The sequence below is a fragment of the Lithobates pipiens genome, unplaced genomic scaffold (genome assembly GCF_037356315.1).
Source record: "Lithobates pipiens isolate NorthernLeopardFrog02 unplaced genomic scaffold, aLitPip1_a1.2 Scaffold_19, whole genome shotgun sequence".
Classification (NCBI taxonomy): Eukaryota; Metazoa; Chordata; class Amphibia; order Anura; family Ranidae; genus Lithobates; species Lithobates pipiens.
Genome location: NW_027507764.1, coordinates 214,840,187 through 214,846,186, shown reverse-complemented (window position 1 = coordinate 214,846,186; position 6,000 = coordinate 214,840,187). Strand labels below are relative to the sequence as shown.

The window sequence follows — 6,000 nt, the reverse complement described above, 5'->3', positions numbered from 1 at the left end:
GTGTGACAGCGCCGCAAATTTGCCTGGGTACGAAGGGGTAAATGTGCCCTGTGGGCAAGTGGTATATATCACTTTTTATCCATTACAGGTTGGCATTTTGTACAACTTTATTAGCAAGTGACAGATTTGCACCGAAGCCCACATCTAAGGGATGAATGTGGTCACTAAGGATGGGGAGGCAGTGAGGCGGTGTATTTGGTGTGTGTGAAGTAGGAGTGAGGTAAAGCCGCGCTCTTGTCACACTTGTTCTTCTCACACAGACTTCCAGTATACTGCCTGGACCCCCCTCTCCTCTCCTTTCCCTCCTTCCTGCTCCGTCCCTCCCCGCCTAGCTGAGGTGGGCGGCTCCGCTGAGTGGCTGAGCGCTAAGTGGGAGCTGGAATGCCCGGGAGGAGAGGGGTGGCGCCACACGTGTGTGTCTCCCTCCGCTGTGCATGTTCACCACAGCACACACGGCTCCATTCACTGACACCTATTACCGGGCCGGCCACGGGGGACCGACACACACACACACACACACACACACAACCCTCCTCCTCCTCCTCACACACTTCCCACTCTCTTCTCCAACTTCTGCCACTCCCTCCCTCCCTTCTCTTCTTCATTTGTGAGGAGGGATGGAGGAGACACCTCAGGGAGAAGACTGAGTGTGCCACACACCCACCCACCCCATTGCTTCTAGGTGAGAGGAGCAACATCTGTACAAGTTGGAGTGAGGGAGGAGGAGAGAGAGGAGAGAGGAGGAGAGAGAGGAGGACTGCGGGAGAACAGGAACATGCCAAAGTGAGAGAAAAGAGAGGAGGAAGAGGAGCGGAGAAAACTTTGGAAGGAAACGTGTGAGTATGAGCGGTGTGTGTCACCGGAGGGGGGGACATCCCTCAGCCACCATCCGGGACTACATGGGACCTTCTCACTTCTATCATGGCTGGAAAGTTAGAGACAAAACTACATCAGGAGGAGGGAGGGGGGGAGGCACAGGGATCGGATTACTACATCTCCAGAAAGGAGCAGGGGGAGGGGGACCCCTAGTCCTGGGGGGCAGTCCATGGCAGGGACAAGGAGCAAGCCAGGGGATCATTGTTCTGGGGTGACCCCTAGTCCTGACACTAAGGGGGGCAATCCATGGCAGGGGCAAGGAGCAAGCCAAAGGATCACTGTTATGGGGGGAGGGGGGGCTCCTAGTCCTGACACTAAGGGGGTCAATCCATGACAGGGACAAAGAGCAAGCCAGGGGGTCAGTGTTCTGAGGTGACCCCTAGTTCTGACATGGCAGGGACAAGGAGCAAGCCAGGGGATCACTGTTATGGGGGAGGGGGACTCCTAGTCCTGACATTAAGGGGGGCAATCCATGGCAGGGATAAGGAGCAAGCCAAGGGATCAGTGTTCTGGGGTGACCCCTAGTCCTGACACTGTGAGGGACAATTCATGGCAGGGACAAGGAGCAAGCCAAGGGATCAGTGTAATGGGGGGAGCAGATCAGGCAGAGGGACTTCTAATACTTGGGGGGAAACAGTCCATGGCAAGGAGCAAGCAAAGGACTTGGTATTGTAGAGGGGACATGGCAGGGACATGGAGCAAGCCAAGGGATCACTGTTACAATGGGGGGGGGGGGGGTGGGCAGTTTAGGCATTGTGAGACTGGAGGGGACAGTCCATGGCAGGCACAAGGAGCAAGCCAAGGGATCACCTTTATGGGGGGGGGTGCAGATCAGACAACCCCCCCCTAGTCCTAACACTGTGGGAGGAGGGGCAGTCCATGGCAGGAGCAAGGCAAAGCCTTACTGTTATAAGGGGGTGCTGATAGGCAGGGAGGACCCCCAGTCTTGTCCATGGCAGGGACAAGGAGCAAGGCAATAGCTGAGTGTTATGTGGATGGGGGAGCAGGTCAGGCGGGGGGCATTAAATCATCACACTGAGGGTGACAGTCCATTGCAGGGTTAAGAAGAAAACCAAGAGCTGAGTGTTATGTGGTGGGGGTTGCAGAGCAGACCCCTTACATTGATACTGGGGGACAGTCCATGGGGCAAGGACAGGAGCAAGTTAAGGGCTCAGTGTTCAGGGGGGGGAGAGGCAGATCCACAAGGGACACCTCCAGTTCTGACATTTGGGGGGGGGGGGGGTGGCAGGGACAAGGAGCAAGCCAAGGGCTCAGTGTTATAGAGGAGAATCAAATGAGACAGGGGGCACCTCCAGTCCTGACAATGGGGGAGGGGGCAGTCCATGGCAGGGACAGATCCCAGCTGTGCTTACTAGAGGGAAGCCCCTTGGAAGGGAGAAGGTAGGAGCTTTCTGTGAGTGAGAATCTTTTGTTTTAGAACATAAGAAGGGGAGAAGGAGAGCTGTGATTGCTGGAGAAGCATTAGTGGCTTCTGCTAACTTTGTCTGCAAACTTTTGTCCCAGACCTGTATTGAGATCTCTATAGCCGCACGCTGCATGCTCATGTCTATTAGAATACACAGTCATGCTTTTGTTTACTTTTTTCTATTTATTTCTCTTTTTTTTATTTGATTTGGTTGTAGCTTTATGGTGGCTATACATAGAAGGAGTTTATATCTGTTTCTATTTTCAAGAGTTGTCCAATCAGAAATACGATAAAAAAGCTGTAAGATCGTTTGATGCCGCACACGCTTATGGTGGCCGTGCATGCTTCAGTTTTGTTATCTGATCGATGTGCGATTCGATCAAGTTGAATTGGCATAAATTCCCTTCTGATCGATTTAGACTTAATTCAGATGGGATTCAATCAGTCTGAATGAATGGACTAGGGTAGAAATGTATCAATGGTTTTGTATAGATCAGAAGCACCACAATGCTTTGTTCATGAATTTGGTCATATTTCGAGCAATCAGGTTATGAGATTGCATGGTGGATACAGAGATGTGCTCGATAACTTCCAATCATATCTTCCAACTATTGATGGAAATTCACTTCCCAGTGTGTGGCAGATGGATCTAAAGGCTAATTGTCTATAGATCAATTGTTTCTGTCGGGGAGATCGATTGGAAAAGAAAAAGTTCTTTTATTGAAGCGTGTAAGGCCGCCGTTAGTGTCCAACTGGAACTATGATTAGAAGATCGAAAAGATTGTTTGGTTCGGCACATATTTAACAACCATATCAAATTATCTACTTTCCTTTGATTGGATTTTGGAGTCAGAACAATTTCGATTGAATCGATTGAATCAATAGGTTTTGGTGAGAACTGATCAGTGACACAGTATGTATGTAGAATTGTTCCATCAGATCACCATCAGATCTGGACGCAGGTATTTTTTAGTGCGTAAAGATCAGTAAATGGATGTTGCATTCAGATCTCAAAAATCCAATTAGAAAAAGGTCAGCGATTTACACGTGTACGCACATAAACGCATGTGTGTATATGCTTAGGTACATGTACAGGCTGACACATTTATTGCACATTTATAGATGGAGCATCCAGTTGTCTTTGCTCCCTAGATCCCTAGTTTGTGTAGGTTCATCTTAAGGTGGTCCCTGACTGTCCCCCCCCCCCCCCCAAAGTTAGGTCAGTATACACAGACATTTGTTTTTGTCATCTGACATGCTTTTGTGACACATTCGGATTTGGAACCCATGCAGCGTTATTCACGTATGAAGGAGGCAGATAATATGGAAACAATACAGAGGCAGGAAAGTCCTTATGTATAGTCATATAGTGGATGTTTGATCTTCTCAAAGAAAATCTTTATTGAGAGCAACTGCCATTGCTAATCACCTTCTGCACAAAAAAAGTCAAAAGACTTGCAGAGCTAACATTGACTTTACCATGAAGAGCACTGAAGTGCAGAACTTTTAGCATCCCCATGGGTCCCCCCCCCCTGGAATCTTGGGTCCCCTCACAGCTGGCCATTGTGCCCTTAAATCCACCACTGTTACGATTTGCCCCAGACATATTCAATGAACTGGGAGTTATATTGAGCAATTTTAAAGTTCTAGGCGCGCAAATGTAAGTTTGAAGAACAATTAGTGTGTGGTTAGTGATCTCGTAGAGTGCTGCTCCCTCCCCGTGTCTCTAAGGACAGTGCAGAGCTCAACTTCCACGGAGCATTTCTTGGCTGATTTTCAAACTGTCCTGACTCCCAAAGTTAACTACATGCCAGCCTTGTGCTGGCTGAAACTTTGTATCTTTAACACAGTCCTCCCACATCTGGACGCTGGAGGGAGGGAACCCACATGCAGCTCTCTTCCTTACTGAGACTCTCACCAGAAGCACTTCTCAGTCCCAGATTAGTTGACTTTCCAGCTGCCTGGCTGATGTGATTGCAAATGAATACAAAGAACTTTGAAACTTCCCTGATAATTTCTAGCTTCATAGATCAGATCTGAACATTAGCCATAACGTTGTGGTTTTTAGCTAACTAGAAGAGAGCTTTACTAACAGAAACTAGGAGAAAGTTGTGCAGCAGTCTTATAAGTGTTTTGATATATCATAATACACTGGGATCATATGTTATTGTGGTTTAGAAGGAGATGTGGGATTTATTTATTTCATACGCAGTATTTTGTAGTTTTTTACTCTTGTTTTTAATGGAGCAAAAAATGTATACTTGCTAATCCTGCTAAAAAATAAAGATAGGCTTTAGGTCCATTTATTGAAATAGTTTTTGGCTGGTAGAATGGCCAGGCATTTTTGGCAGGGGGCAAACAAGGACTCTAGGCTAGATGAATCATGCCAGACACTCACTTTCTCCAAGAGGAGAGAGAAAGGGAAGAGAAAGAGGTAAAGTAAATACACGGAACACCACAAACCAGACCGGATTAGCTGATCTACACCTTTTAAATAAATAGCTTTGAGAGACAGAATGGGAGTAAAGCGGATGCTGGGGTTTTTGGTGGCATATGTACTTACTCTGTTTACCCACTTGCTCTTTTCAGACTGAAGTGGATAACAAACGGAGTTCAGTGTGAGGCTAATAAAACTTAACACAGGCAGAGGCATAAAGTTTAGCAGCTTTTGTGTGAGGAGGATCAGCATTGATGTGAGAGCATGGGATTAGTGAATTAGCACAAAATAGCTGATTTACTGTTGTCATGTATGGCTTTTAAACATAGATATGTTCTTTACATTTTACACCCTTTCCAAGAAATATGAACTAAACACATACAATGGGTTATTTCAACTTTTTTTCTGCTTTTATACCTTTATCAGAATAGCTGGAATTGTGAAAAATAACTGCAAATATAAACACCTAACCATGAATGTTTGAATTATTAAGTGCAGCATGGTGATAGGTTAATGAATAGAGCCAATCATATAAAAGGAAATAGACTTTGATGTTTTTGCAAAAGTTGCCAGTTTTTGCTTATGTTCTAGAGAACGTATAGTAGCCCTGATGTTTGGAAACAAAATTCTTACAAAAGACAATCTTCCAGTTCTGACCTGCCTAGTGTTCTTGAAAGGGTTAAAGAAAATTAGCAAACACAATTTAAAGAGGGCGCCAGTCTCTTTTTTTTTTCTTTTGCATGGCCAGCCTGTGTAATTGGAAACATGGAATTCATTCATCTTCCAAGATTCATGGTTTTGTTTGCTTATTTGGAGATTAATAATTGGAATGTGAACAGCTCTGCCCATGATATTCATTTGCAGGTTTTTTTTCTTAATGGAATTGCTTTATAATTTAGAAAGGTGCCACACTGATTGGCTTTATAATTATTTCATTTAGGCGCTTTATTAAAAATTAACAGTGGCCTCGCAGTTTCTAAATGAACATTGTCAAGATTATTTTGACTGAGGGAATAGGCAAACTGAAAAAAACTCAACCTTTTACAAAAACCTGACATGTAAAATAACTTTTTACAAGAAATTGGCATTTCAAATATATTCAATTTTTTATTCAATATTGGAAAATTATTATTTGAATTTGTGGACAAAATAGATAATATTCTATAAGGTGTAATATACTAGTGTTTTAAAACCAGGAGGCAGTAGTGTATTTCAGCTTTAAATAATTCAGCACATTATTTAGAATTCCCATTTTCCTTAA

General features: G+C 44.9%; 1 protein-coding gene across 1 annotated transcript in view; it reads left to right on the top strand.

Moving 5' to 3' along the window:
• The first annotated feature begins 393 nt into the window (after window positions 1–393).
• GLI3 (GLI family zinc finger 3) overlaps window positions 394–6,000 on the top strand; it is a 313,436-nt gene continuing 307,829 nt past the window's right edge. The window contains exon 1 of the mRNA XM_077491685.1: window positions 394–836. The gene's annotated coding sequence lies outside the window, so the exon portion shown is untranslated. The remainder of the gene's footprint in view (window positions 837–6,000) is intronic.